Raw genomic sequence first — 23,578 nt, forward strand, 5'->3', positions numbered from 1 at the left:
TTTTCAATCGGAAGAAAAGAAAGAGATCGGCATCTGGGCTGGCTGTAGGATGGCTGGAGAAGCTCTGTGATGTCTTGTTTGGTCAGGTAGTCCATGACAGCAAAGGCAGTGCGGCTAGGGGCGTATTGTCGTGATGGATATTCCATGATCCAGCGATTTGGATGGACGCGGCCGAGTTCACTTAATCTGCTGTCAGAATTCAAAAGATTTCGCACCTTCAAACGGAATTCAAACGGTTTCGTCTTTTTTTGCCGTTGAAGGGCGTCCTGTTCGTTGCTCACCTTCAACTTGTTCTCTTCCTTCTCGAAACAATTTTTGCCATTTAAAACCACGTGATCGACCCATGGCATCAAACCCAGTCAGTGCAGTAACATCCCCCTATTACTTCCCAGATAAACCCTGTAAATATCTCGTTCATTTTTTATCGTACGAGAGTCACGCTTTTTACTATTGTGCCTTTTGTAATGATTATAAAATTTTGCTAAATATGAGTAGGGACCAAGAAAATGTATAAAAGATTAAATTTCTTTAGTTTTGCAAAACTGATTTTGTTTTGTTCCAAAATATCAAATGACCATTTATGCAGTTTTAAACATTTTTGTAACTAGAAATATATGTCTACGACTAATGATTCCGAAAATAAATGTTGGACAAAGAGTTTTATAAATATGGCGTGTCTGCGTTAAATTCATATATATATTTGAAAATAACTTGACTGTAATATTGACTTGGAAAGTTAATTCTTATTTGGAAAATAAACATTAATTTTAATTGTAATGTTCTGTTTCTATTGTAAAAAGTTTTACCTTTTCTGTTTTATTTGCATAATTTTATAACGTATCACACGTAAGTTCAAGTTAACATTAATAGCATTTTTCGAGATTACTATTCATCAGCCCAATTTGACTTTTATATTTCGCACTTGAAAATTAATTGAGTAGCATATTAATTAAATTTAATTTATTTCAGTTACAGTGATACTGAAATATTGTTCCTAAGGGATCATAATTGAATTATATGCATACAGATAGAAAGATAAATAGATAAACCATTGAGATTCATTTAAATTAATTTATTTGATCTGATTAATTAATTTTTTATTTATTTTTTCCTAGTTTTAGGTTAAGACATTTTAATTTTTTCTTCCATTTTTTACGCTATATTCTTTCGTTTTTATATGTCTTCTCCCCAGTTTGGAAACGTTTTTTGCATTAATTGTTGTTTTAAATTCTTACACATTTATATATATCATTTTACATATCTGACATTTTACATATAAATAAAAAAAAATTTAAAGGAATTGGAGATTTATTTTTAATGTAAGTTTTTATTCTTTTCTAAATTTTGAGATATATATAGTTTATTAAATCATTGTTTTTAGGTAATGAAGTAACGGCTAAATTTATTGTTGGTGAGAATGTTTTCGTATGATTTCTATAAAATTCGATTTTGCCAGTATAGATAACTTTTTATTTTCTTCTTTTTAACGAATGTTGAATTAATGTGGAATTTACAAAATTAAAATGAGATAATCTAAAAATTAATAAACACTGTTTAAGAGAAATTCTTAAAAAGGTGGATTGTCAAAAATATTTGGGCAAACCTAATCTGAAATATTTAAAAAATTAGTTCTGTTCGAGCAGTAATTAAAATTAATGTGTTATTATACAAAAATCTTAAAAATAATTAAATGAAGTAATGTTCTATATAAATGTTTCATGTCGAGACAGTTACGTCTTTCAATCAGCAACAAGCCTTCAGCTTTAAATCCTTGCTTAGCTCTATCTAGAATGGGTGAATGAAACAATAAACACACCCAATTCCATACTTACATCCCTAGAGTATTAAGGTTGCTGTAATTACTGTTATTAAAATTTAATATTCTGTGCTGAACTTCGAAAGTGGATTTGCTATTTATAGCCCACACAAACGTTTCCCAACTTGCTAGACAATTTCTTATCTTCTGCGGGCATTTAAGTTTATTTTTATTTCAAGTAGCAAAGGCTAGAATATAAACACAAGTGCTCTGTTTTTACAGATGATTCTGCGTCAGAGGAATGGCAGCAGGTAAGAGATTTAGAGCGATTTAGACATTAAGCGGAAAGAAAGGGCAATTATGGACCATTTAAAGACATCACGATATGGACTTTAATGGAGAGTGATTGCTTGGGATTTAATTTCAAGTAGCACTCGAAGCACGAAAGTAGTGTGAAGATCATATTGTATTACCAAAACAAGAGGCGTCCAGTAGAATTATGAGATTTATGGTGATACTGTTTGAATACTAACCACAAAGAACCATTTTAAAACGTAGAACTACTGCAGATTTTACAAGGCAAATGATTGTAGAATGCAAATTTTCTACTGCAGTTGTATCAAACTGGTGGCCCTCGAAGCAAAAACATTTATGTGGCCCACGAATAAATCTCTGGTAATTAATTAACATTATTATGGCATTTTTATTGTTGCAAGAATTTGAAGAAAGGTTGAATATTTTAATGATTTTGAGTCTGAGTTTACATTATTTTCATCGTCATCAAAAAGTGACGTAAATAATACCCAAAAATATCGACAAATGAGTCTAACTAATTTACACTGAGACATAAGAGTGGAATTTTAAGCAGCCTGGGCAACTGCCATATGTAAGATGTATTAAAAAAATAATTATTACACTTTTAACGAACCTTTAAAGCTATCATACTAAGACCCTCCTTGATCAAGTGGAAATCCAGTAGCGCAACCAAAAACACTTTATTTAAACAAAACCATTTGCATCTTGACATCATACATCAAACTAAATAAAAATAAATAAATACATTTATTCCTCAGCATAAATTATATTACGTATTTCGTGATATTTCGTGGTATCAGTGATTAGCACATTTCAACTAGTAACTGGAAGATCTATAATTTGAAGTTTGTCAAGGCCACAGTTCATTCTTCATATTTCCTAGTCCTAAATGTTTAATGGTCTTATAATGGTGCTCGAACTAAAATCCGGGAGACAACAACTTGTCACCACTTGAGCCATAAATTGAGTCACCACTTGAGCCACCAACTTGTCACCACAAATTTTATTTTTAACAGTAATTTCAAGTATAGTATAACAGTAATCTCAAGTATAGGGCTGCAATCTGGGCGGAGACTATGACAGAAAGGAAGAAAAGGAAACTTTTCGCCATTCAGAGATCTTCTCTCCTGAGCATTTGCAAAGCCTATAGAACGACAGCTAATTCCTCTCTATGCGTTCTTACTGGGATTCCTCCCCTTCATTTAATTGCGACGAAGGATTCAATAAAAGCCAGAGTACTCCAGTTGAAAGAAGATGCTTACTTGAACGGCACCACCTATTCTGCCTCAAAGTATGAGTCTCCAGCCATACTATTGACCTACCATCCTGCAAAGTATTGTAATTTAATTATCAGTACGGACGCTTCAGCAATCAGTAGTAAAGAATGTCCAAGAACATTTACAGACGGCTCTAAAATTCATGGAGAAGTGGGCGCAGCATCAATAATCTATTCTTCTTCCTCTATTCCAACAGTATGGAAAGGAAAATTATCTCCAGAAAATTCCGTTTATCAGGCCGAGCTGTCAGCAATTCAATCTGCAGTAAATAAAGCTATATCAAATAATTTCAGGACAATAGCTATCTATTCAGACAGTCAATCTGCATTATATGCCCAGGACAGAAACAATGAGAACCAACTGATTCAGGATATTCAAAATACTATAAGTGACCACCCAGAAATCCAGTTTATCCTCAATTAGGTGAAAGCCCACATCGGAAACGACGGCAACGAGGCAGCTGACCTCCTTGCAAAGGATGCAACAACTAACATCAACAGTGAGGTAATTCATGCCCCGTGGCCCAAGTCCCATTTAAAATATACACTGAATGCAATTGTCAACTCAAAGTGGCAAGAAGAGTGGGATTCTGCATTGCAAGGCAGAAGAGTCCACAATTTTTTCTCAAAAACTGACAAAGAGGCCCTACACTATGACCATGTTCTAAATCAGTATATCACAGGACACGGTCCTTTCCCCACCTACTTCCATGACAGAGGCATCTACCCACGGATCTCTGCATATGTGGCGAAAGGGGTGACCCTGATCATTACATTTTTGATTGTAATCTAACAGACGGCAAACATCTGATCAAGCCTAACAACAATCTAATACCATTTAAGAAATATGCAATAAAGAACAGACACCTTAGGACCAAAATCAGAGACGTTCTTATACATATCCAAAGACTCGGACTGGATATTTGTCATATCTAAAGCTTATTCATCTCCATATGTTACTATACCATATTTGTCTTTTTTATTTTATTTTATTTTATTTTATTTATATATTTTTATTTTTTATTTTTCATTATTTATTTTATTTTTTTATTTATTATTTTTTATTTTTTTTAATTTCATTTCATTTTAATGCTCCAACAGTTTCATTTATCTACGCAATGCTGATGGACGGGAGCTCCAAAGACTTGCTTATTACACCTTCCGCCTTAGAAAAGACATTTATTCTTACATTTCTGCTTTTGGAAGCATCAGTTGTTGAACTTTTCAAGGACAGTCTTTTATCAATATGATTTGTGTTCACTATTAATACCAGAACTCATTTATCTCAGAAAGTCCTCTCAAGTGGTTGATGGTAAAAAAAGAAGGGCGGGAGAACCTCGGACCCCCCCCGGCGTGTTCTCCCTCAAAATTGGGGTGGAAAGTTTAACAGGTTCAGCAATACCTCAATTACCTGTGGTACTACGGAGGTGCTGGCCTAGCTTCTACCTGTACCTGTACCTGTCACCACTTGAGCTATGTTCGTATGCAAGGCTATGTTCTGGATGCCGTGTAAGCTATTATGACGCTGTGTATTTTATGTTGCAAATCTGTGACGTCAATATTGTTACGATATGTACAGGCGCGGTGAGATAGCTTCCTAGCAAAGCAGTTTTAGGGTTGCCATAAAATGGCAAGGGAAAGCAGGGTTGCCACATTTGGAGAGAAATCGCCCATTTGTCGACAAAATTGGCGATGTGCCATGGACAGATGGAGAACCTTCTGGAACGAATTTTTACCGGTTTAGCCCAGAATGTTCTCGAACACAAGCCGAAACCTATATAAACCCTGCTGGTCCGCAGTCAGTTAGTGAGTGTCTCAGAGTGTGCCTCGTCGAGAGGGCGAGTGAGAGTGCCTCGTCTAGAGTGCGAGATAATCAGTATCGAGTTGGTGTCTCGTCTAGCGAGTCAATCCCTGCGGAGTCGATCGAGTTGACAGCCGGGCAGCGAGTGCCGAGTGGGTCGTCGAGTGCACCGAAGGATTCTGTTAGTGTATTGCGGTTAATGCATCGTCGAGAGAGCGTGTTGAGCTCCGGGAACGACTGAACCGAAGAGTCGGGAGCTGTGTTCGTGTGTCGTCGAGTGCATCGCGAGTTGTAGTGTGGAGAGTCTCGAGAGTACGTGGAGTTCCGAGAACAACCAAGCAGAGTCGGGAGCTGTACTCCGGAAAGCAGAGTCGTGTGTTTTGCAGGAAGCTGTCTCCACCGTGATAGCCTGATAACCTGAAGGCTGTGTCGCTGATCGTGTCAGCGTGTTTATAGGAGTTCATCGACGACTGTAAAACGTGTTTTGGAGCTGTCCTGACAATACTGGCTAATAAAGCGTGCTTTGATATTTCATCAAGTGTCGTCTTTATTCACTCCAAATCCACACGGACCCCGTACGAACGTGAAAGAAGAAAATAGCGTAACAACTGGTGTTGTTACGCTATTTTCTTCTTTCACGTTAACAATATGTTATGTCGTAACAATATGTCGTAACACGGCGTAACAATATGTTATGTCGCAATTCTACAATATGTATGTTATGTCTATGAGGTGCTATGGTATGTCGCTAGGCTATGTCCACCTTTCATGTAGTTAAGTTACGTTGTGTATTTAATGCTGTAAATATGTAATCCTTATGCTATACTATATCATCTTATGTTGCAATGCTGTGTCATGTTATGTCTACGCTACGCTATGATACGTCACCATGCAAAGTCCACCTGTAGTATAGGTCATGCCAACACTGAGAATTGTATGTTGTAAATATGTAAACTCAATATGTTATGTCGCTCTGCTATGTCCATATGCTATGCTATGCTATGTTGCAATACTATGCGATGTCTTATCTATGTTTAAGTATGTTATGTCGCTGTATTATGTCCACCTGTCGTGTAAGTTACATTACGTAGTGTATTTAATGTTGTAAATATATTATGTCGCTATGCAATGACTATATTCTATATTATCAAATGCCATGTCATGTCTATGCTGAACTATGTAATGTCTTCATGCAATGTCTACCTGTCGTGTAGGTAATGCAACGCTAGGTATTTTATGTTGTAAACATGTTATGCTCTAGATGGAGCGGGTCCCGGAGTATATCCGATTAATCTTTGAAAGCCGTCCGGGTGTCCGGCCCTGATGTCACCTGTCACCACTTGAACTTAGACGACTGGCAACTTTCTACAGTCAAGTAGGGAAAAAAGCTAAGCCAATTACAATAATGCATGGTGTGTGCTCTTTATGGTGCAAATAGTTAGCTTATTTTCCTGGATAAGAGATACGTAAATTTTGGATAGATGTACTGGTATATGTAATAACTACAGGTAGAAAATAGGCTAACACGTCAGTAGTAACATAAGTGATTGAGATATTGTTCAACCTAGCTAAATGTCAAATGCTCGTCCTAATTTTGAAGGAGAATACCCCAGGAGAAGGAACGAGGATCGCCCACCCCTCTTCCTCTACCAGGAACTTCTCGAGAGGACTTTCGGTTCTACTGTATTGAGTGCCGCCTTGCCGCATAGACATTAAGTGATGGACGGAGCATGCGAAACAGGTTTTGATTACAATAATAATTAACAAAAAATAACATAAAATTCTTAAATAACTACCGAACATTGTAGGGGGAGGTAGCCTAATTTGGACCGTAGCCTTATTCGGACCGCTATGATACACAAAACTGATGATATCTGCGAGATTTGAGATAGGCATTTTGTTATACGTAGATGTAGAAGAGGTTAATGCAGTTGTGTTTGTAAAGAAATGCCTCGTGGTTACATTGAGAGAAGGATTATTCTTTTGGCTAAGAAGAAAATCTGTTATTTCGGCATAAGTGTGAAAGCAGTTGATTCGTCTAAACGTAAGTAATTACATGTCTTATTATACCATTACAAAACTTGCTTATTTAATTACAATTTTGCGAGGTTATGTTAGTTTGACGTTTCTGTACAATATCAAGGATTAAATATTCAAGTTTCCCAATTTGGAGCGAAAACAGTTGCCGAATTTGAACCAGTCCAATTTCGGCAACGACATTTTGTCTTACTTCAGCTGCCTGGCCATACCCCCCACCGTTTACAGCCTTTGGATATAGCATTTTTGGTCCTCTGCAGACTTATTTTACACAAGCTCAGGAAACGTTTCTTCGCTTATATAAAGGGGATCAAACCCAAATGTTAAAATTACTTAATAAGGCATATGGCAGAGCGGCTACTGTGGGAATTGCAGAGAGTGCTTTTCGTGCTTCCGGAATTCGGCCGGTGAATAGGCATCTATTTACAGATGAGCCATTTGCACTAGCTGATGTTTTGCAACCTTCTGAAACCCCTGTTTCACCTTCTAATAGGGATGATGATGAAGATAGAAGTGATAACGAAAATAAAGGATTTAGGACAAATGAATGTAACGGTGATATTTGAAACGGCTCACGGTGATATTTGAAAAAATATCACCGTGAGCAAAGATAACAAGCAGCGCTTACAAATCGCGGTTATACCAAACCTTAAAAACAAAAATCAGTTCACCAAGTTTAACAAAATGCAGAAACATAAAAAAGAAACTGGTGATTCGTGCTTTCGTATATTATGTGAAGAAACCAAGGAAGAAGGAATGATAACAATGCACGAAATGTCATGCTTGGATACATACTCGGTGTGCTGGAGTTAGTGCTGCAATTAAAAGGTTCTTTTGATGTAATTGCCGTTAAGAAAGCTCATGGTCCAATTTAGGAAACTAGCGGTCCAAATAGGAAACCGGTTTCCTAAATTGAACCGATGAAACGATTTTTTTAATTCATTTTTCACCATTATAAATAATTTTTAAAATTTTATAAATGGTTCTATTTTGAAGGTACACTTAGTGAGTTTATTTTCTACTACTTAATTTTTATTAGTACTTCTTCCGTCCTTCTATATAGTGAAAAATACAAAATTGGTTCAAATTAGGCTACTCTACCCTATATTTGTTTATATTTATATTTGAATATAAGTTTGTATATAAGTATGAAAGTTTGTATATTTGAATATAAGTATAATTTATATTTGAATCATAAAGATTTTAATGAGTCCAGGCAAAAATATGTCTGTACTCCAAATTAACTTGGCTAACATCAATATTTTGAAACTGTAATTTTTCTCTTCTTTTTTTCCGATTTGCTTTACTATGGTACAACTATTAAGAGGTAAAGATTGTTCCTTTCGTTTCTTGTTGAAAGATAGAAAAAAAAACTTCATATCAAATGAGCTGGAAATCTAATGTTAAAACCCAGATAAACCACGAAGTTCGATGAATTTTCTTCTTACCTTTTATTCGTTGAATCCTTACGTCCTGATGATTTTAAAGATAGTTTCAGGATTAACTTTCTTTGCAAATCGCTTTTCTGATCCAACCTACAGCTTTGCAATTGAATTGCATATCCACTTTTACTGGTTATGTAGCTTTCTAATGCAACACCGAATTATGAACTAAAATACTTGCTCTTCTGATAGAATTTCTAACTTCAGTAAACTTCTTAAAGCACCTTACTTTAACTATTTGTTTATAAATAGCCAATGGAAATATATTTTCATTTTTCTGGGTCCACTAGGTGCTGAGTGGAGATAAGCATCAAACACTAACAGTTTGATCCACGTTTAAATCCCGGTAAATGGGCTACTCACGTGGATATTCAAGCAGACTTCTTCATAGGTAAGGACAATATCAGACAATTTCCCTTAAAAAATCCTTCTCTGAGGTCTACTTTCCTCTTAGAAAGATAGAACATGTATTCTACGCCTTAATCAATTACACTTTAAAGACATTAGGTAATTTTTGAAAGCAAGAGAGATTAAAAATTAGCAATCGCCTTCGCCGGGAATCAAACCACGGACCTCTGGATACCGGCCCAGCGTCCAGAACCACTACGCCACGAAGGCACGCTAGGAAGGCGGGAGAAATACCTTATAAACCTAACCCAAGTTTAGAGTTTCTAGATAAATTTTAAAAAAAATCAAAATCTGAAAGTTTCGGATTTTAACGGTCACCCAAAAGGGTTTGGTAAGATTTCTCACTCTCTCGCTGAGCTCATTCACTAAATAATCTAGAAGATGATTGTCTGGAAAGTAAGGACATTAACCGGATGAATGGACCAGCCAGATCTACAAAACTCAACTCTATGCAGCACGTCTATGCTGTTGCTTGGGAGGGCAATTATCTCGCCTTTCTCCTCCCAGATACCTTTAAAGACCTGAAAACAGCATTGCAGAAGGAATGCTAAAGGGACTCAAAAACTGCCACATCATGAGAATTATGATGTGACTGTTAGAGGGTAATGTAACCTCGTACTAGCCCCATTTTTTCTATCTTGCAATCTCTAATTCAGAATTTTCTGGTCTCATCATAAATTTCTTAAAATATCTCGACAGATCTGGAGATAAACGACCAAATGGAAAATCCCTCTTAATTTTGAACATAGAGGTACAAAATTACATTTATTAGGGAATCGAACTTATTAACGACTAAAAGTGTAAAACAGATTTAATTGGTAGCAAAATGAGCTCGAATCATATAAAATGGACGCTCTGTAAAAATAAGGTGGGTTGAAGAAAATTTCTAATAAAGATTTTACTGGACATAAATCAAATTTAGATCACTGTACTCATATCATAATCTCTAAATATATTTACTGCTTTAACCAAGAAGCCTATGAAGAAGGAAGACGTTAATTATTTGACGTTCAGAATTTTAAAGGTTTCACATTTTGGCATCTGAAGCTGAAGCCTTACTTTTGTGCTATGTAATAAACTACTGGCAAATTTCCTTGAGAAATCGAAAATTGAATACCTACCATTTCAATTTTTGCGAATGACATTTTAATCGTAGCCATGAAGCATAGTGAGATAAGTGAAGATTAACGTATAATTATAAATTTATGAAGAACTTTAAAATTATTCATGAAAAAAGAACATGACAAAACAAGAACTGAAAATATTATTCCTTTTTGAGTAATGTTTCCGTGAATATAAAGAGGGAGTCTCTGCTTGTAGGAGTCAAGCTTTGAAATTAATACCGATTTGAAACATTTATGTCATATTTTCGAAATTAAATAAACGAGTTTACTGTTATTACAATAAATATGATATTTATTATTAAAAAATCTCGCTCTTCATTTTTAAGAGTATTAAACTAAACTGGAAAGTTTCTTTCGCATTGTGTTTTACATAATGTTAAATGAATATTATTGCGTCCTACGGGTTCGTGGATTTGGAGTTATTAATGGCAACACTTGATGAATAATCAAAACACAATTTATTCGCCAGTATTACGCAGGACAGTTCCGAAGACAAGTTTACAGTCGTCAAAAAACTACAGCAAACATGCTGAAACAATTGGAAACATAGCAGATAAAGGCTTAACAGATTTGTTAAATGCAGATACATGCTTTCTGCAAGCACATGCATAAATACCCATACCTATTTCATATTTTTCATTTCCGGCATGTGGAAATCTTTAATTTTTGTGCATTCACTATATTTATCGAGTAAAGTAATTTACACTGATTTTAAAAGTACATGTTACAATAATATGTGGATGTAAAAAACATTTACTTTATTTAAACCATTTTGGCGTTTGAAACATAAAATAAAAGTAGCGAATACTCTATCAAGGGTATCGAAAGATGTATACAATTTTAAAGGTACGCTGAGGTATTTTTCATTCTTTAAGCATAACGTTTTTGCTAAAATCTACATTTTTGTAGTTCAACAGCTTAAAATTTTATAAAACAAATTCATAATAAAATCGCTGTTGTTAGTTATCGAAAAATAACCAAGATATGATTTTTGCGTAAATGTCACTAAACTATACAAATTGCTATTATCCATCACACTAGGAATGTTTCTTTTATGCGGAAGTGTCTCGTTTTTTGATTTGTATGGAACTGCCATGTGTCAAAATACTATTAGAGCGCTGTCAAGCAAGCTTCTGAATGTAAACTAAAAACACCCCATCTCGTGACCGAAGCTGCGGAGCAGTGCTTCACTTCTAATGCCGGTTTGGCCACTCCTTCCTTTCTTAGCTTCATGATGACACCGATGTGAACTCATTGGCTGTTATGGTAGTGTCATGTCATAATGGAAAAATACATGTACGTTGGCCATATGGAATTAATTGTATGTGACATGCCTGCCAAGTTACTAAAGACTAATTTTGATTTCGATGTCAAAGGATAGACTTTTTCTTTTGGAATTACACGTCTATATAATGATAGTGATTATGTGATTTAGATTGTTACTTTATGAACCTTTATAGGCTCAGACCTTTCATCTGAGAACTATATAATTGGACTTAGTGTCTATATAATGATTATGATCTTGTGAATTATGGACTTTGATAGGCAAAGAACTATTGGGGAACTATATATAGTGTCGTAGAGAATTTTGTTGTGAACATTTTTGGAGATTTTCATAAATATTAACTGGACTATTATATTTACAAGATTGTAAAAATGAATATTTTGATCTTTATAAGACTATATTTTGATGTTAATTCTGAATAGGTGAAGGTAGCCTTCGCTTAAGCAGATCATATGAATGTTATTTTGCTTGTGTAACAGTATGCCTTACGTCACACAATAGTGCAAATATGTCTATGTTTCATTTATGTACACAGATTCCTGTATTTGTATTAGCTTGCGAACAAAATAACTGCCCCTGGGCGGTGGCGGTAGCTAGCTGGTAGATCTACATCCGCTGTGTAGGCATTATCCTGCTTGGTTATACCTTAGGTCAGGACCCACTTTAAAATGAGTTCCCGCTCACACAGGGATTCAAGGCAATGAAGCCGCCGACCTACTGGTCAAGCAGGCAGCCAACTGCACGGATATATTAGAAAGACCAACTAAACTTCCTTGGTCTCATATTAAGCGAACAACTTTGACAAGTCTGCTACAAATTTGGTAAAGTAGATGGACAGAGGCAGAGGTAGGACGAAAGACATACCTCGCTTACTGCCAAAAGTTAACATGGAAATAAAAACCCACTGTGCTAGCCTAACACAGTTCTTGACAGGTCATGGACCATTCCCAGTTATACCTGAACAGATTTAGACTTAGGGATATTCGTTTCTGCGAAGGCGGAGAGGAAGGCGACACGGACCATTTTACTTCCATTGTGTACATACAAGAACCTGGCACTTGAAGAAACTAGCGGACTATACCTGGGCAATGTGGACGTCTAACATACTCAAAAACAGAATAGCCCTTGATAAAATAGAGAAAATCTCAAGACACTGCCTAATCAGAAACAACCGTGTATAATATTATGTTTCAAATGTTCAGAACTTAAAGCAGATAACCAGAATAACGCTTAGTGCCTTGCAGTTATCAATATGTAAAAACTCTTATTAGAATGTAATATTCAACCTTGCTACTTTGGAGTCTACCCCGCCGTGATGGTATATAATTCCCTTTGGTTCATGTCCGTGGTCGGAAGCCATCATAGCGGTGCACTCACTCACTCACATTAGGTCAGGAGCCTGAACAGTGGCGTTCAAAACAGTCCTTCAGAGATACGCGAGTGCCAGAAGTTTTCTCTCTGTCTCTAAAGATTCGGAACTCTCATCTTAAATGCACTAAACGCTAATCTTCATTCTGGTGAGGAATGCGGAAAGAAGTTAAAGTAAACACGAAATCCAAAATAACTGGTTAATTAGCATAAGAACCTTAGAAACTTCCACAGTTGCAAAATAATATGAGAAAGATAAAATTTCTGTTAAGTTTTTCCTTCTAGATTTTGGTCCACACAATATTTTATATGCAGTCTTTTTATTAAGATCTTCATGAATTCAAATGTATATTTCATTTATAATATTTTTATAATCATATATATCTTTAGGTACCGGCAAGATTTCCGTTATTCGATGTTAAATGTTTACTTCAAAATATATTAAAAGGTACACTGGTGTGCAAAAATTAAGGACGAGACAGTTTTTTCAATATAACTTTGTACAAAAGCTTTTCCAAATCAACACATTTAATACCGTAAGATCCCCAATACGTAAGGACATGAGTAATGTAAGCAACACTTACTAAAAGAGAAATCAGAGGGATAAAAAGAAGCTTTATTGAAAAAGTAGCATGGAGCGCAATGCGACTGAAGGCCGAAACATCCCTGTAATGGGTGTCCAGCAAGAAACATCCGGTCTTTAATAGGGGATATGATCTCCCCTGACTGCTAGGCAGGTTTCACAGCGTCTGCCCATGCTGAGAATGAGGATGTCAATGAGTTGTTGAGGCATTGCTGCCCATTCGTCTTGCAGCGCCAATCGAAGCTCCGGAATCGTTACTGGTGGTAAAGTACGAGCTGCCAAGCGTCTGCCTAGAAGATCCCATACATGCTCGATGGAATTGAGATCCGGAGATCGTGCCGGCCAATCCATACGTTCAATATCCTCACTCTCTAAGAGCTGTTCGGCAGCTACTGTGCGATGACATGGTGCATTGTCGTCCATGAAAAGGAACTGCGGACCCATAGCGCCTCTAAAAAGACGCACATATGGAAGAAGAATCTCGTTACAATAACGGGTCCCGTTGACTGAACCTGCGTCGAAGATGTGAAGGTCTGTACGACTACCAAGCATGATGCCTTCCCAAACGAGAACACCGCCACCTCCATACCTGTCCCTTTCAATGATGTTCGAGGGATGATTGCGAATTCCCCGCTCTCTCCAGATGAGTATGCGATGAGAATCGCTACTCAGACTGAATCTGCTCTCATCTGTAAAGAGTACTCGTCCCCATTCATTGTCTCTCCAAGTCCGGTGTTTCCGGCACCACAGAAAACGCCTTCTCCGATGGGCAGGCGTTAGAGGTACACACCGTACCGGGCGTCGTGCAAACAGACCACCACCGTGCAGTCTTCTGGCCACGGTAAAACGCGATATCGGTCGTCCAGTCGCCTGTGTCGTGTGTCTAGCGATTTCTCCCGCTGTCTGCCGCCTGTTTCTTCTGGCCTGTAAGGCAATATGCCGGTCATCTGCGGGTGCGGTTCCTCGTGGACGACCACTACTAAACCCCCGGATAGCTGTTCCTGTAGTTTGAAATTGTCTCCAAAGTCGTGAAACGATGCTGTGAGCAATTCCGAACTCTGAAGCCACAATTGTCACACTGCGGCCTTCCTCCAACTTCCCAATGATTCGACCTCGGGTAAAAGCATCCAGATGTCGTCTAACAGATTGATTATTCGCTATTTCTCGCTGAGGCAGCAACTCAGTGTGATTTAAACTGCTATGCGGCGTGCAATCTCTTTGCCAGAAATACTGATCTTACACCGACAACGTGCTTTATACTACTCAGACACTCCCCCATTACGTCTACCTGCATATCCGCGCATGTGCTACCGTACATCACCTTACTTAATCTCCTGATTGGTCTTTCTGTCCGCTCTGCCTTTTCGTTCAGCTGATATGTTAATTTTTCGACTTCGTCCTTAATTTTTGCACACCAGTGTATATGCTTAATATGGATATCTAATGTATATTAAGCGTTTATATCAAGTACTGCTAGGTGTCTCCTCCCTCCTTTCTTCATGCTCTAGTCATGTTATTGGAAGCATAATTGAAGCATTTTCGAAAGATCCAGGATTTGAGTCCCGACGAGAGCATTGCACATGTTTCCCGTCTCCTGCTTCAAAATAGCCTGATGACTCTACAAGTAGCGCCCGAACTTGAAGGTGGTGGACAATAATTCATCAACACTAGGATCTGACAACTGGGTCCTTTCATTCCCAGTCATCCTTTAAAAGGGGGGGAGTATCTCCCTCCTTTCCTTGTGCCTTCGTGATGTAATTGGATGCATACTCAACGCGTATTCAAGTGGTCCAGGGTTCGAATCGCGGCGAAGGCACTGTGCATTTTTCACATCTTCCGATTCAAAATAACCTAGTGACTCTACACAGTGAGCAAAATATTTAATTTTTTTTTAGATTTTATTGATATATTTTTTTAATTTCAATTACTAGAAAGCAGAAATTATTTTTTTGAAATTGTTTTAATTACAGTCAGCTTCCTCTTAAACCAAAATTTCGGTTAATTTGAAAGTGATTAAAAAGATTCAGGAAAGAGGAGTAGCGCATATAATAATTTGCAGGAGAAGGATACTATTACTGTTGTTGTTATTCATCCCCCCCCCAAAGTCTTACAAAGTCAGATAAAATCCGGAAGTCCTTTAATCCTAAGTAAGTCTAGAACAAGAATGGAAAATATGTCCTCTCTTGAAATGCCTAAACAATTCAAGACTTGTTCAATGGAAGCCTGATGTTTGTGGCACTTGGTGCATGTGTCTAACACTTTCCTGCTCGCACAGAAAGAGAGGTACTTAATGCTACTACTTGCTAGTTGCGAAAGCAAAGTCCGCAAGCTCTTGTCACATCTAAGGATTAGAACCATTCCTGGTCTTCTACCCAGATACCATTGGATGAGTGGGGAGGGGCAATCACTCTACCATATTTTGTGACTTTTCCAGGAATAATAGCTCAAAAAAAATAATTGGCCGGAGGAGGAGGGAGTAAAATGAGTACAACCCTCTTTTACCATTTTGTTTACCTGTTTTATAACCGTAAATGTGTACATGAAATGGAATCCACTAAAGATGCAGCGAAACCACTTTTAACTTATGTAGGATGGAAACACTGGTTTTATCGTGATTCAGTGTGATTCAGTTGCTAAGATATTGCAGGAAACTGCGGCAATAAGATAAGATTCATAGATAGTCAAATTCCTTTTAGATAGAATAGCTTCGAATCTAACATTAATTGTTTTTTAATTCACTTCCGTAAACCGAACAGAAATCTGGAATATATTAGAAAAAAGTCATTTTTTTCCTGAGGGATCTTAGTATAAATCCGGTGGCCTGCATTATCAGCCAATTTTGCTTACCATCAGTGAAGATCTTAATGGCATTTTTTGGTATGTCTTCTATGATCTATGTCTTCTTCTATTCTTCTTTCCAAGTCCAACTGTCTGAAGTGGTCATTGACAAAACTTGTTTCGTTAAAAGTACAAGAAAGACATAAATGGAAGTAGACCTTTGAAAGTTTCTCCGAGGGATTCAAGCAATACTGTAGAGAGTGGGATAACTTCTGAATAAGGTAACTTCGTAAGCTTGCATTTTAAAGTTTTGCAAGATTATCTTGTACTTATACTTTAAAGTAGTTTAATCTGTAGAATAAATTTATTAATTATATGAATTAAATCAGTATTTAATATTCTCTCTTTCTCTTTGTCAAACGCTCTCTCTGCTTTAACAAAATCAATGTTTCTTGTTTATTTAAAGGTACGCATTCGTTCCTTTATTTACATTACTTCTATAGTAGTCAGTGTGAAACAGAAAACAAATCCTTGATTTCCTACATCCTTGATTTATTTTTATAAACTGAAGTGTTCTGCTTGTATGCAAGCTTAACTCAATGTCTTTCAGAACCTTACTAGATCAACAACCGAGTTATCGCTCCAGTCTGAATTCAAATGACAAAATCTTATGAAAATTAAAAATAACTATTTAATTCTTCAAATTAGCAGAAGGCACTACTTGTGCTACAGACGGAACTCCTCCATTTGTAGGTATTGAAAATAACATAAAGCTGAAAGTTTAAATTCAAACAATTAGATGTAACACAAAATATAGTGCACTGAAGCTAAATCAAGTGATTAAAGAGACATTTTTAACGTCGGTCAAAAACGTGGCTAACTGAAGTCCGAATAAACTTTGCTGCGAGTACGTAACTGCATGCCTGGCTGCCAGAAGCTCTTCTATCAACACATTTATACCCTCGCCTTTAAGATTCGACAACTAATTTGCATTCAACTGGGGATTACGGAAAGAAGAAGTTATAACAAACTTTAGATCATAATAACTGGTTAATTAGAATCTTTATTTCTTTAGAATCTTATATTTAAGAATATTATTGGAATTTTTATTTTCTGTAGACAATTTTGCTTTACCTTTATGGCTTGTCACAGTAATTTTTCCACAGTTCTGCAATGAATAAATTTCATTTTAGTCAAGGTTCGGTTTGCCCATAACCCGATTAATCTGCTTCGCATTTTTCGTGTTCCCTACTTAGAAAGCTATGTTTATACAGTGGCGCCCAAACTAAAAGGGGAAGGATTATGATTGTTTGCCACCAGGATTTGGTGATTGGGTCCCCTAATCTCAAGTTGTCCTTTAAAAGGGGGGTATATAAGGTATTTTCTCCCTCCTTTCTGCAGGGCTTTGTGATGTAATGGTTAGGGTGTTCCAGAGTTCCAGGGTTCGAGCTCCGACGATGGCATTGCTCATTTTTCACCTGCTTCACATTAACCTAATATCTCCATAATATGAAGATCACAAAATTAAAATTAATTAAATGAAGTATTTAAAGTAATTGCTTAACAATTAATTCATGACTTTCTGAATATCAAGATAAGGCCCCGCAAATAAATTCTTTAATAAAAGAGTAATGTAACAGTGGATGGATTAGATCTGGATGTTTTCCGAGAAATATACCCCCCAAATATATATATATATTTAAAATTTTCTCGTAAATGATTACGTTTTCTCTTTGGATACATCTTAATGGAATGAAAAAGATAGCAAAATGAATTGTAATTTTGAGTGGAACTAAATTCGAGTAGAAAATAACTCAAAGTATACGTTTAGAATAAATGCATTCATCTTAGATAGTACCACAGGCGAATATTATGCCTCAACCATTTGCAAAACTAACAAAACAATTGGAAAGCAAGCATAACAATAAATGAAAACAAAGTACTCAAAATTCCCTTTCAAATTTTGATCAGTTTAATATTTTAGATGAAAAAAGTTCGATTTTTCCCAATAGGAAACTTTTACTCTAAAGTGAAAACTAGGAAATCATTTTTTTTTTTTTTTTTTTTTTTTTTTTTTTTTTTTTTGTGTGTGTGTGTGTGTGTGTGTGTGTGTGTGTGTGAAAAATTTCCCAAACGCAAAAATGAAATCATGAAAGTTTCCTTCATGATTTCCATATTTTTGAATTACTCCCTCGCTAAATAACTATTTGATGAAACACCATTACTTTAAGCCTCTCCAAGCTCTTTCGCTTGATTTTATTGCAAGCAGTCTATTACATTTTATTGCAATCTACGGGTTGAAGCCTTCGCTTTTTAAGTCACAGGAGAACGAAAACTATTACAGTAAAAAAAATCGCTCTTGTAAGCAAAAGGAAAACGGTTATTACAGAAACAGCACGAAGAAATGTTGCAAATCTCAGTTACATTGCGAAATTTTGATGCCCATTGTGTACTTACAGTGTTCCAAAGGTAGTTCGACTGTAGTAAAAACTATTCTGTTTCTATCGCAACAATAACGAAAGATGTATATGGAACTTCAAAATGTGCTTCAGATAGGTGAAAGTGAAGTACTTCTCAGATTTTTCGAATTTTCAATTTCTATTTTTATCAGTTTTATTTGAATATTTAAACTGATTCGAATTCAATTATTTATTCTCATACATTTGTAAAATAAAATAGGATTTAATTTCTTTCAATCATTAAAATAATATAAACAGCTGCTTTAAAGTTTCAGAACTCTGTAATTAATTGAGAATGTCTATTCTACTGCTGCTATTACAACATGTCTAAACAGACACCCCATTATTTTATAGCATCAGATTATCCCATTATTTTATCCATTATTAATTATCCATTATTAGACGAGGCATTAATTGCTCGCTTTTCGCTTTGTTTTGAAACTTTTAAAATCCTGTTTAGAGATTTGAGTATGCTACAAAACGTCGTTCGCACTTGGTGGAAACGATTTCGATAACTAATTGTTACGCATAAAGTGCATATTTCTTCCTGAGATTTGCCTCTGTCTGATATCCTTGATTCTTAGCTATAACTCTAGCTAAAATCTTCCTTGAAAGGAAACTTTTCCTTAAAACTGTAAGGTATTTTGTCCCTTCTTTCCGCATGCCTTCGTGGTGTAACTGGAAGCATAATTGACGGGTATTCGGGAGGTCTAGAGTTCAAGTCCCGGAGAGGGCACTGCGCATTTTTCCCGTCTCCTCCTTCAAAACAAACTAATGACTCTACAGAACCATCAGGTAAATTATATCCTACTTCTCTTGGATCGATTTCCAATTCGAAGTCCATTCAATGTTCTCGGTTGCCGTTTTTCTAAGGTTCGTTTTAACAAACCGAAAAGGCAAAAGTACATAGGAGCTTCAAGGAATTTTACAGATATTCCATGACATGAAATGTAATTCATTTCTGTTTCTAGTTCTTTCTTTCCTAAATAAGCGGCAGTGACTTAGACGTGTGGTTAGAGACTTTGACCATTTAAGGCTCACTTTCTAGATGTCGAGATTTCTTTTTTTTTTTTCGGGGGGGATGGCGCAAAAGATATTTTTCAGATTTGATGTGAAAAAGCAAGATCATTTAAAGTTCCTCTTTCATATTCTCTCTTGATTAATCTAGTCGATCTTTCTAAATCTTGGAAAACGGAATCCGTTGCACATGGTAGTCTTAATTCAAATCAAGCTGCTTTGAGACTTAATCCCTTACTGGCAACATGCCTGCTTCATTTGGCAATTTCTACTCTCTATTTCAACATTACTTGGTGATTTTATTTTTGATTTGGTCATTTTACTTCAGTTAAAATAATTTATTCTGTAATATTTTGGCAGCATTATAAGGTATTTTCTCTCTCCTTTCTGCATGCCTGCGTGATATAACGGTTACACACTCGGCGGGCATTCGAGAGGTTCAGGTCGTAGTTTCGGCGAGGGCATTGCTGATTTTTCGTGTTTCCTACTGCAAAAAGTCCTAATTTACATGTCAAATTATAACTAGATTTTTTATAGTTCTAATTTTCATAGAGATTAAAGAATGGTACTTTTAGTAAGATAAAAGTGTAGAGAATTTGAAAATGCAAAAATCCAAAATCACCATTTTTTGAAGATTTTATGATTCCAACACCCCTTTAAGTTTTAATAATATGGTAAATTTTTTAGTCATTTTAGTTCATTAATTTTTCATGACCATTTTAATAAAAAGTTTACTGCATAAAAGTCTTTTTTTTAAATGGTATGTTATGCTTCATATGTTATCACAGCTTGGGTAATGAATAAAACATGTCTCTTTACCTTATTAATTACTCATGTTTTTAACTAATTTAATAAATGGAAACTTTATCATACATAACACAAAATGTTTTTTAGTAACTCAAAACTGATAAATATATAAGTTTTTTAAGTTCAGGAATTAAGTTTGGCAAATTGTTTAAATTTAAATACTTCAAATCTACATAAACACAAAAATATAATTTAGAATTGTGTTGCACTGTATAATGTAACATGTAGGAAATTCAGTTACACTGAGGAAGGAAGTGTAAAAAAATGTATAACTCATGATTTTTAATCAAAGTACTCATCAAAAGATAGGGAAGTGTTTATTGTTTCTGAAGACTCCAATTTCTTTAAAACCTATACGAGAATTTGTTGATTTAAAAAGTGACCAGCCTTCTTAAGAAACAAAAATTACCTGTGTTAAAAAATCTGGGTTATATAAAGTGGGCGTTCTTAATGTGATTGCGGTTAATGTTACCATTCAGATATTGTTATTGAAATGGCAACATCTAACCCATATGTGTGCATGGAAAAAGTACCGCTAATTGGAATCAGAATTCGGTTAATGTTATAGAGTCATTAGAACGTTTTGAAGTAGAAAACACCATAAATGAGCAATGCCCTCACCGGGACTCGAACTTGCACCTCTCAAATATACGTCTTGTATGCTACCGTTACATCATGAAGGCATTCAGAAAGGAGGGAGAAAATACCTCATATACTCCTTCTTTTAAAGAGCGACTAGTGATTAGGAGACCCAGTCGCCAAATCCTGGTGATGAAGAATCATCCTCCACCACCTTTTTAGTTGGCGCCACAGGAAAGTCATTAGTTAAAAAGAAGTTTTTTTACATGTCAAATTATATTAGATTAATAATATGTTATTTGATGGGATTAATAACTTAAAGGGGTGTTGGAATCATAAAATCTTCAAAAAATGGTGATTTTGGATTTTTGCATTTTCAAATTCTCTGCACTTTTATCTTTCTAAAAATACCATTCTTTAATCTCTATGAAAATTAGAACTATAAAAAATCTAGTTATAATTTGACATGTAAATTATAACTAGATTTTTTTGCAGTTCTAATTTTCAGTTATAATAATAATTATAGTTATTATTAAGTTATACTAGTTATAATTTGACAATGTAAAAATCCTCATTGACTGCTTTGATTAATGAGGATTTTTAAATGGAAAGCGTTTTTCTCCAAACGCGATTTTTTTATACTCGATGTACCTTTTCTCAGAAACTACTGCTGAAAAAGGTATTTAAAATTTTTATGGCTTATTTATTAGGTTTCCTATTATTTACCGAAATGAGCTTTTTGTGATAAATTAAGAAAAAAATTTTTTTTAATTTTTGTGTGAGAAAAGTGCTAAATTTTACTATGCCTAACAAAATATTTTGTAAATTGCTCTAAAATTCAAAATGTTTCAAAATCTCATTTCAGTATAATCAGATATGTATACTTTAATTACACAAAAAATTTCAAGCGTGCATCTGCAGAAGATTTTTAGAAAAGGTACATCGAAAATGGCCAATTTAACATTGTCTATATAGAGGTTGCTGATACCCCTTAAATAATTCTATTTACAGGATTCATCCACAATTTCATATCGCGATTCTTGCGGAGCCTAATTAATGAAATCTATTAATTTAATTGCACTGTCAAATGTAAAAGCGATTATCTTTTTAAATTATCACTAATTTAATTGTATTGCCAAGTGTAAAGGCATTATTTTTTAACCTATCATGAGCTCCCCACGCTTTTATATTCGCAACATAAAATTGTAGATGAATTTCATAAATGAATTATTTAATTTATAAACCTATTAAAGGTTCATGTTATTTTTTTCTTTTTAACGCATTAAATATCATGTCCATTTTTAACAGAAGCTCATGGTATAAAAAAACTTCTTTTTAATTGTTTTTTTATTTTCTGTTCTTTAGCCTCAGTTATATGTTATCCGTAAGAAAAAACTTATAAAAAACAAATATCGCCAATTCGTTATTAAATGCGCCAATTTGGTAAACTCAGAAGCAATACGAGAAACGTTTCCCCCCCCCGTCTGGTTCAGACTGCAACACATTTTTAAAATATGCAGAAAAAGGCCCAAGCAATACTTTTTATAATTCTTGTTCTGGATGTGAGTAAAAAGCTCATTTTATAATCTAACAAAATTTCAGATCTTTATAAGTGAACTAAATAAGAGTTTATTATTGTCCTGTGTAAAAGTTTACCAATAGTAAGATAATAATTGTTCAGTACCTGGGAAGTAGATTGCTGCAAAGCTTTCTTCGAACACTAATAATATTGATCACAGGCAGAATTAATCCTCCATTGAAAGACCTGTAAGTAAAACATTCCTCGTCAGTACAGTAGTTTGCCTAATTAACTAATCATCTAAAACATTAGCCACTAGTACATGTCATTAGAAAATATTTCGGGTTGTATTTAAAACACAAAATAAAATACCGAAATTTACTTCGCGTCTTATGGTCTTACAAATGTTTTGATTAAGACTATAATTTATTCACATACCCGTACAACAATGTTATTGGAGCATCTTTTATGGCGTCTGAGGCATCGCACTTTGCGTAACTCCCAAGTGATTAACTACGATGTTTCGCGTTCTGATTTTGAGATCTGAATTTGCATAACATTTCCCAGGAAACACGTAATCCATCGAGTTATTAACACGCTGCGAAAATAAGCTCATTAGGACATCAACGAGGATTAGCTGGAGGGGTGGAGCAATATCAGAACAGCAAATATTTACCGTATCCGGAAAGATGCTTAATGACGTTCCACCACGTGAGTTCTAACTTTAGAACAAAGTGATAGCAGTTGCGTGAGCAGATCTTCTCGAAATCTGGTCAATGTTTATTTTCCATTTATAGAAATAATCCCAAATTACTCCTCAGGATTGTCTTTCTTTTATACTGCGGAAATACATATACTTTAGCTCACTTAAAGACAGGGTAATTTGAAAGCTAAATGAACCTGAATTATGCCAGTTCTTGAATTTCTGATCGGACCAATCGCATATCGCTAAAAGGTCTAATTTTTTGAAGACACCAGTGTAGTGTTTCCCTAACTTCAAAACGAAGCTGATAAATTATTTTAA

At 35.4% G+C, this 23,578-nt stretch overlaps 1 protein-coding gene across 1 annotated transcript in view; it reads right to left on the reverse strand.

Annotated features, from left to right (window-relative positions):
- LOC118203580 (uncharacterized) overlaps nt 1-23,578 on the reverse strand; it is a 109,692-nt gene that overhangs the window by 32,961 nt on the left and 53,153 nt on the right. Inside the window, exon 2 of the mRNA XM_035375866.1 lies at nt 22,720-22,800. The gene's annotated coding sequence lies outside the window, so the exon portion shown is untranslated. The remainder of the gene's footprint in view (nt 1-22,719; nt 22,801-23,578) is intronic.

This window comes from Stegodyphus dumicola, chromosome 3 (assembly GCF_044657685.1).
Source record: "Stegodyphus dumicola isolate Sdum_Otavi_A_Nest chromosome 3, ASM4465768v1".
In the NCBI taxonomy this organism is placed as follows: Eukaryota; Metazoa; Arthropoda; class Arachnida; order Araneae; family Eresidae; genus Stegodyphus; species Stegodyphus dumicola.